The following is a 6,909-nucleotide window of genomic DNA, read 5'->3' as shown; positions in this document are numbered from 1 at the left end:
TTCTACTCTTCCATTGATAAAGAGCGCGAGCCGCTGTATTTTATATCCAACAACTGTGACTCGACCTACGTCATGCAGTTACGTACACGCCCTCGTGGTAGGCACGTACTCTTCCAAGTTGCGTGCTGCGTGCCTCTCATTCTATCCAATCGGTGTCTACAGATATCTTTTTACCATCCAATCAGCGTTTGATAATTTACATATTTACATATTTACAATTCTAGTCGAGCACCTGTTGTCTGTCCATCTCAAATTAAACACATACTGTTCCACAGACCAGTATGTAACCCCACTATGGAAATCTACAAGTGACTGATGAAGTATAAATAAATAAATAAATAAATAAATAAATAAATAAATAAATAAATAAATAAATAAATAAATAAATAGACGGTCCAATGCCAGCTCAAGGTTTATGGTTGGTTCTTTCCTCAAAGCTATAATGGGATAAAATGACTAACTGTAACTGCCAGATTTCACTTGCTCCTTAGTGTGAAGATATGTAACAGCTATAAACAACACGAGTCATGACACCGTTACAGCTCCCAAACATGGCCACAGTAAATCACCTTAACAGTCACAATCTTATGTCCCTGCTTGCCTTTGAGTAAAGTGGATCCATTTCACAAATTGAGAGCAAACACATGCTTTTTTTCAATGGGATAATTCAGTATTCCCTAAACTACAACTATTAAAGAGCTGAAAAGGATGGACTTGTGTTCACTTTTGGATTGCCACCTTGAACAAGAGGACCACAATGGAAATAAGTTCTGGACTTTATTGTGTTTATCCTCAATTGCCCCCCCCCCCCTTCCCATGTATGTGTATGTTCTGTACTGTTCTGTTATTTACAATCAAATAAACTAAACTAAACTAAACTTGTCTCACGGTCACATCCCAGATAGGCCTATGGCGTTAGGTAAAGTGTGTCAAGGTGAAGTGTGTTAAGGGGGTGTGTGTGAGGGCAGTGTGAGCTCCAGTGAGAGTTACCTGCATATTTCATTCATGGCCTAAATTTGAAATGTAATCAGGCCAGAGGGTCAGCTGTTCACACGTGCGTCTGATGCTGTGTTCTCTCCATCATGGAGGTTAGGGATCAACTCAGTTTGAGACCAGGTGCACCGTGAAAAGTAGGCTATATGAAATAACTGAGTTGAGTGCATGCAGCTTGTGTGTTTGGCGTGCCCATTTGTATTTGTGTGTGTGTCTGTATTTTAGTTTAGTTTTAGTGTGTGTGTGTGTGTGTGTGTGTGTGTGTGTGTGTGTGTGTGTGTGTGTGTGTGTGTGTGTGTGTGTGTGTGCGTGCGCATGACTTGCTGATCCTGTGGCAGCTGACGTAACAGTCAGGGGTTCAGTATGAGGGTCAGTGTGTGAGGCAGACTGGGGAGCGTCGGTTGGGGGAACTCATGTGATGGGTCAATGTGTGAGGTGTGTGAGGCAGACTGGGGAGCGTTGTTTGGGGGGACTCATGTGACAGAGGCGCTGTTACAGCGTCAGTTACTATTCACGGCCTCTCCTTTAATCCCTGCATGGCACAGTCAAATCATTTGCCGGGAAACTCCAGAATTGACGTCGCGTGGGCTTTGTACAGTCTGGGCAGCAGTACAGATTGTTCTGTACAGCACATTAGAGCATGTTTGTAGGTTTGTTACAGTGTGGATCACCGTATAATGCCTATTATTCTCACAACCTGATTCAGTCTGTAAACAGACCTTTTAATGAGGAATCTGAAGATTTCATTTAAGGGGCATCAAACTTGTAACTGCAAGAAATATAAATGATCTTGTCTGTTGTGTGAATATGCAAGAATTGTGAAAACAAACAACAATACCGAGGGATTGTTGAGTGGAACAATTTATTTATTTACAAGGCATTAAATCAGAACTATGAATAATAAGATAATCTTTCCCATTTGAGCAAAACATTTGTCCACATGTTATAACAGACAAATGGCAAGCAGGGTTTTTGCATTCGTAGCATTGTAATAACAATATAGATATTGTGCTTTTGATAGTCCAAATGAAATCATGTACAGCTGAAAGAGGATTTTGGATGTATCATGTAATTGATTTCCCTGGAAACTTTGCTGATAATATATATTGAGCACGAGCTGATATAATAAACCTGTACCCCAAATAACTAAGAACTGAAAGGATATATTCACTTTGTTTTCCGTTAATCATTTGGTTCAGAAACAGGCACTCAGTACAGCTGATAACAGACAGACTTCCTCAAAAGGAATGACAATTCTCTTCACATAATGCCATTGCAAGCTGAATCAGTGTGCTGCCATCGACCCAGGACTGTTCCAATTACATGGTAAAGTAAGTTCACGTTCAGTTGTGTCAAAATACAGCAATAACCAACCGAGTTGAATAGAATTGAAATGCTGAATGTTTTCTGAACATTCCTGGAACAAAAAGGGCAAAACAGCAAGAAGAGGATTCGAAGTGAGATGGCACTTCAGAAACAGGCATTTCATAAGTCCTGTTTATTACACCACAAATGCATAGGCTACAGTGTGCGCGTCGATGCCCTATTAATAACAGCTACCAACAATGCATGACATCACTCATGCTGATAAGAACACAATAAGTCACAAGTTACATTTTGGGAGGGGCAAATGGCCTCCCAAACATAAATAGATCAATTCTACGCTGGAACTATTTAAATGTGACACAAATGTGACAACCAAACGCAATAGTGCAAAACAATATTAACAAAACACAGGCGATACAATTATGCAGTTCTTTACAAAAATAAAAACTCTGAAAACTCCTCCCCCCTCCTGCTACCATGTGTTGAGTGAGTGTTGAATAGGTGGAAGACGTGGGAGGAAACTAATAGGATCCCCAGAAATTGGATCCCCAATCCAAAATTCATTCGGACATTTGATTTGTAAACACCGAGAACATGTTGACATGCTCCGACTGTTCCTCAAAAAAAAAAAAAAAGCATGGCACAACAAAAACACAGAGGATGTCACCCCTCTGATATGCACAAAGCCTTGGAATCGCAAAATAAAATAAAAACAAGCTAAGCTACATGAACTTGAAATAATATGAATATAGTTCTTAGTTCTTCTTTACAATCAGAGTTGACACCATGTTAGCAGGTCAGAAGATGCGATTATAGAGATGTGCTCTGTACGAGAAGGAGGCACAGAGCAAAGATGCATGATGGGCACAGACAGCTTTCAGCAGAAAGTATCAGAGAGCAGAGGTGATCAGAAAAGGTCAATATCACATGACCCCTCGCTCAGTGAACGTTAGCGACAATCGAAAAGATTTCAAGATCTCAGTACAGCATCAGGAGGGAACTTGAAAAGGCCTACGATACAGCAGTTATGAGGGGAATTATAAAGATGGAGGCATCGGATGTATTGGAAAAGCATTATTATCTACAGCACAAGTTAGCCCTAATGGCCCAAGCTCACTTCTGTTCCTCAGGGGTAGATTTCAACATCATCCAATTTGTTGTTGCAGATCTCTAGTGAATATTCAACCTTTCACAACAAATACATGAACATATTGCTGTTGTCAATCCAGGAATCCTGAAAAACAGACTTTTCATTTACACAAAGGGTTGTACAATTTCCTCCACCCATAGAGGAGTATGCTAATGCTTGCTAATGCTTCAACTGAGGTGAAAACATGAAAAATACCAAAATTTGAGTTAGAAGTTTGTTTGTTTGTTTGGTTGGTTTTTACCCTATAGGAATGCTGTTTAAATTTGGATTCAAACCATTCTTTTCCTATGTTCTGGCTGAATTTTGTTTTACTTTTCAGAGTAGTCTGGGGGAACTGATGACTTGATGGATAATGCAACACCATTATTAATTATTAACGCCATTCCATAGACTGAAACACGGATCTCCTCATCACCTAACGTTACCGAAAATGTCATCTTGCTGTGTTGTTGGGTGCCAGAATCTAACATGGCTCCAACTTGAAATTGTATTGCGTACCAGCTGCCACTCCCAGGCAAAAGAAAAATTGGGATCGGTTAAAGACACGAGGGCATTCACGACTACTGCATTTTAGTAGTCATCGACTAGTCCCATAAAGTAGTCAGCTAGTCGATTAATCGCTGGAGATATATCATATTTTTTTCACCCAATAAAAATCATAAATTCTCGTATAATAGGTCGCAAAAACAGCTAGTAAAGGGTTAACTAATGTAGGTGGGACCAACCTGGGGGTATATGAAATAGCAGAGTATTCAATTGGCTCTGAGAGGCTGTTTACAATGAGCCGCTAAACCCCAGCTACTTGTCTGAGCTGGAGAAACTGACTGTTTGACTGCAGTAACAATAAACGGGAGTCTTTCTGTCTCTAAATACCTTCGATTCAGTTGATTTAACATGGCATAATGTAGAAAATGATTGTTCAAACAAATATATGTTCTATTTCGGTATTTATTTATATTGTTTATTACTAAAAACCAGAAATTAACGATTAGTCGACTATGATGCACTGTCGACTAGTGGTTTCGACTAGTGGACTAGTCTGTGAAACCCCTACAAGACACCCATCAAGACAGCCATCAAGTACATTGTGACACAAATGGGTAAGAGAGGACAATTTAAATGAACCATTCTCATCCTCTTTTGGGTGTTTGCGTTATTTCTTTAGCATATTGATGGCAGACAATTTGAAAGGGAAAGCAGGAAAAGTGTCTCTAAGCATCACATGAATGTGTCTGCCTTCAAGAAGAAACACTTGCAGTCGCGGAGAGTGACTGACCGTACATATTCAGAGAAACTCACATTTTCTTCACCCATTGCAAAAAAACAAAAACACAACAAAAACAAGCTAAATGCAACTGTGTTTACCAAGATGAAAAGGGACAATGAATTCAGCAACGAGACGAGAATTCCATGACGGGACAGTTCTTGTAAATTAGCAAATTAGCAGAGTGCAACAGAGGGAGCAGCGCCTCTCTTCGTATGTCCTGAACTTGCAACACAAAACCCCCTGGTAGCGAGAGGGAGGGAGGAGGGGGGGTTTGAGGAGGGGACGTTGGTGAAATGAGGTCGCATCTTTTAAGGAGTGCCGGCCGTCTGCTTCACACTGGTATAAATCAAATGCTTCATGCTCCACACGTCTGTCACACACTGCAAAGAAAGAGAAGGGAATGTTCTTAGTGGATGGTGGGAGTTTGGGCTGTCCACAACGGGAGAGTCAAGAACAATTTACACCACGTTGTTAAGCTCAAATGAATGTACTTTTACAGAGGGCTGGGCGATAATTCTATATTAATTCTATATTATTAGAGGGCACAATTGTGCCCTCTAAATTGATGGTAACAAGCAAATTCTACTCACTTTACTCAATTTATTTGACAAAAGGAAACATTTTCAAGACACATTATTTGATTATTTCTATATCGTTTGAATCACACATTCTAACATTACCTTTCGGTTTAACTGGATTGAACAATATTTTGCTTATGTGAGCCATATTGATACAGAAAATAATCTTTTTGATTATCGTGATTATATTGATTTCAATCAGCTCATACTGTTACATGTGAATTTGGCTCTGCCTGATCGAGGAGATGAGGCAAATTGAAACTGGAAGCCAGTTTGCATACTCGACGCTCTGACCTCGAACCTCTAACTGATGACACACGAGAAACCATTTCCACAATAACACAATTTTGACTTCAGCATAAATGTTAGTATCATGAAACAATAACACAACCTTTTGGAAAATATTCTGGACTGTTAAGAATTTAACAGTTTAAATGTTTTGATTGGTTGACCGAGAGATTTTGATGAAACAACATTTTACAGTCCAGTGTTAAATCACAAACAAACCACTGACCTCATATGTGTTTGTGTGACTTAAAATCTGGAGAGCATGAAAAACAATTGTATAATACTGTTTCTAAAATCAGGTACAATGGCAGCCTATTTCAGCATTGGTAGCCCATCATGCAACACTAACGCAATTGCAAGAACACGCATGCAAGTGCACACGCACACGCACACGCACACGCACACGCAGACACACACACACACACACACACACACACACACACACACACACACACACACACACACACACACAGGCACACACTTGAGAGGGGTCGTCTCTACATCCTAAATGGCACAGTGTAATGGCCATGGTGTGTGATCCTTGGAGAGTTGAACAGGTGTGCATTATATAAAGAGGAGTTTAAATGATCACTGGTTGCCAAGGCTGGAAAGTAAATAAGTGCTGTACAGTTTGAAGTAGTTGAGTATTTCTATTTTAGGAAATTCACACATTTATTCTATTTCAAAGCAAATGGCAGTTTTTTTTATTACATAAAAATAATCTGACACCTATAATTACCCTGATTAGGCTACTTAAAAAAAACATAACATATGAGGAATAATAGTTATTAAAATAAAGAAACTTTTCTTTTCCAGATAGCAAGTATAAATAGTGAGGATAAGTGGACTGACATCTATACAATCTGAATTTATATATTAAACATCAAAGACAAAACTTTGATATATGAGAGATATATTGAATATGAGAAGAATATATTTAACATGTATAATAGTTGGTCAGTGGTTGAACATCTGCCCAAATGGTTAGAATACACCACTGTAATGAATGAATGAATGAATGGGCTGCTGCTGATCCATTCCCACAGCACAGAGCCACCTTGTGGCTGATATGAGAGATACAACAACAGTGAAGTTACATTACCTTTGACTGGATAAAGCAAAGGCCTGGAACTGTTCATAATCTGTGATCCGCAAACATTGACTTTGGCCTGAAAAAGGAAAGGGGGGGGGGGGTTGATGGGGGTTTGAGAACATTAAGAACTTCTAGAAAGGAATTACAAGTCTTGATATTAATGTGCATAATGTTTTCTGGTGTGGAAGGAAGTCGATATCAAAGACTGATGAAT

Source organism: Poromitra crassiceps, assembly GCF_964638095.1.
Source record: "Poromitra crassiceps genome assembly, chromosome: 12".
In the NCBI taxonomy this organism is placed as follows: Eukaryota; Metazoa; Chordata; class Actinopteri; order Beryciformes; family Melamphaidae; genus Poromitra; species Poromitra crassiceps.
This window is presented reverse-complemented; position numbering follows the sequence as displayed.